Source organism: Tupaia chinensis, unplaced genomic scaffold, assembly GCF_000334495.1.
Source record: "Tupaia chinensis unplaced genomic scaffold, TupChi_1.0 Scaffold000263_1, whole genome shotgun sequence".
Classification (NCBI taxonomy): Eukaryota; Metazoa; Chordata; class Mammalia; order Scandentia; family Tupaiidae; genus Tupaia; species Tupaia belangeri.
Window position 1 is genome coordinate 1369734 of NW_006159743.1, and position 2131 is coordinate 1371864.

General features: G+C 49.4%; 1 protein-coding gene and 1 pseudogene across 1 annotated transcript in view; both read left to right on the forward strand.

Moving 5' to 3' along the window:
* LOC102471965 (zinc finger FYVE domain-containing protein 1-like) overlaps positions 1-1139 on the forward strand; it is a 2171-nt pseudogene extending 1032 nt beyond the window's left edge.
* MCOLN2 (mucolipin TRP cation channel 2) overlaps positions 1-2131 on the forward strand; it is a 78806-nt gene that overhangs the window by 28521 nt on the left and 48154 nt on the right.

Sequence of the window (2131 nt, forward strand, 5' to 3'; positions counted from 1 at the left end):
AAGAGTGAGAGACGGGACAAACAGCATAGAGACGACACAGTGTTACTGCTCTTCAGGATCATCCATTTATTGTGGGCCAGGGATCATGGTTATATACATGTTGCTGAGCGGTGATTGGCTGCTCTATATGCCAGTCATAAGGTAGCCAATCGTGGCCTTTGGCATTGTGTAAGAGTGTTTGCTTTCTGAGACCTAAGATGGCGATAGTAAGAGACTCATGAAAATGGCCTCTCGGACTCACTGATGTGCAGTTTCCCACAATCCGGGACCGGTTATGGAAGCTGGGCTGCTTCCCTGAAGCCTGGAGTTCCATTCACTACAAGGGGATGAGGACTCACAACCCTCCCACAGACTTCTCTGGGCTTTGACATGCTTTGGAGCAGCAACTGGAGAACAACACTACCCCTTCTCCACGGTACCTGGGGGTCATCTTCAAAGCTCTGAAGGCACTGAGTGACCGCTTCAGCAGTGAGATCCCTGATGACCAGATGGCCCACAAATCTTTTTCCTGAATGAGTACCTCACCTGCTCCTCCTTGTGCCTCACCTGTGGGGGTTGGATGTAAGAATAGCATGAACCATGGGAAGGAAGGAGTGCCTCACGAAGCCAAGAACCACTGCAGTTACTCCCACAGTATGACAGTCACATTTACACCTGCAAGGCCTGCTATGAGAGAGGCAAGGAAGCCAGCGTAGTGCCCAGGACATCTGCTTCCACCGACTCTCCCTGGACGGGTCTTGCGAAGCATTCCTGGTCTGGGTATGTGATTGAATGTCCTAACTGGGGCATGGTCTATCGTAGCTGGCAGTACTGGTTTGGGAACCAAGGTCCTATGGATAGGGCAGTGCACACAGAGACAGTGCCTGTGTGGCCTGGAACTGATGGGTTTCTGAAGGACAACAGCAATGCTGCCCAGCACCTTTTGGATGAGATGAACTTCCTGGCTCAGTGTCTGAGTTTAGCCTGGGGCACATGAAGGCTATGATCTCCTGGCTGACAGACCAGATCGTTCCCGCGCCTACTAGAGGCCCTACTCCCAAATCCTGAGCTGTAGCAAGTGTGAGATCTCCTTTAAAGATAACGACACTAAGCATCACTGCTGGGCCTTCGGGGAGGGCTTCTGTGACAGCTTGTCCTGACCCGCAGGACAGTGGAACAGGTTTCCTGAGGGAAGGAGTGAGAGATGGGATGAGCGGCTGCAATATTACAACATGGAGATGACACAGTGTTTTAACTCTTCAGGGTCTTCAGGGTCGTCTGGCAATTGTGGGCCAGGGATCGTGATTATATACATGTTGGTGGGTGGTGACTGGTTAAATGAAGGATTGTAAAAGGTGGGTTATGATTGGTTGCTTTGTGGACCAATCATGAGGTGCCGGATAGTATGGTTTTGAAGGTGAGGTTTTGAAGGGGAGCCAACTGTGGCCTTTGGCATTGTGTAATTGTTTGCTCTCTGAGCCTAAGATGGCAAGAGTAAGAGACTCATGAAAATGACCTCGGCAGACTCACTGGTGCGCAGCCTCCCATATATCCTCCTTTTCTGTTTTAATTTGAGAGATGAGGAAAAGGCCTGGGGGAATCATGCTTGTCTTAGGTTGGAGTCATTTATGGAACCATATGTCCATCCTTACCCGTCATTGGAGAGTCCCATAGCTATGATGGGCTTCCTGTCTTAGGTGGAAGGACTGAACAGTTATTGGGTTCATCAGACTCTCTTACCTGTCTTTGGCTAACCGATTCAGCGCCTCAGGTGAGACCAGTATAGGGGTGTTGGTCTTCCATCTTCATTCTAGAATAGTGGACCTGGATAGGCCACATAGTAAGCAAGTCAATTTGTTGTTTGAGGAATGACATGAGCCTATTAAATATAACAGGTCCCAGTGAGCAAACAGACGCCCTACCATGAGACGGTCTACTCCCTGTTGGATTCGCTCAGCCCTGCCTACCGGGAAGCATTTGGAAACACCCTCCTTCAAAGACTGGAAGCCTTGAGATGGGATGGACAGTCATGACCAAGCTTCTTCCTTTCATAGGGGGGCAGGCGCTGGTACAGAATGTTGACAGAAAGCTTAAAATTCTTGCATATGGTTTTAGTGGAAAATGCATCTTTGGTTTTGTGTCTTTATCACTT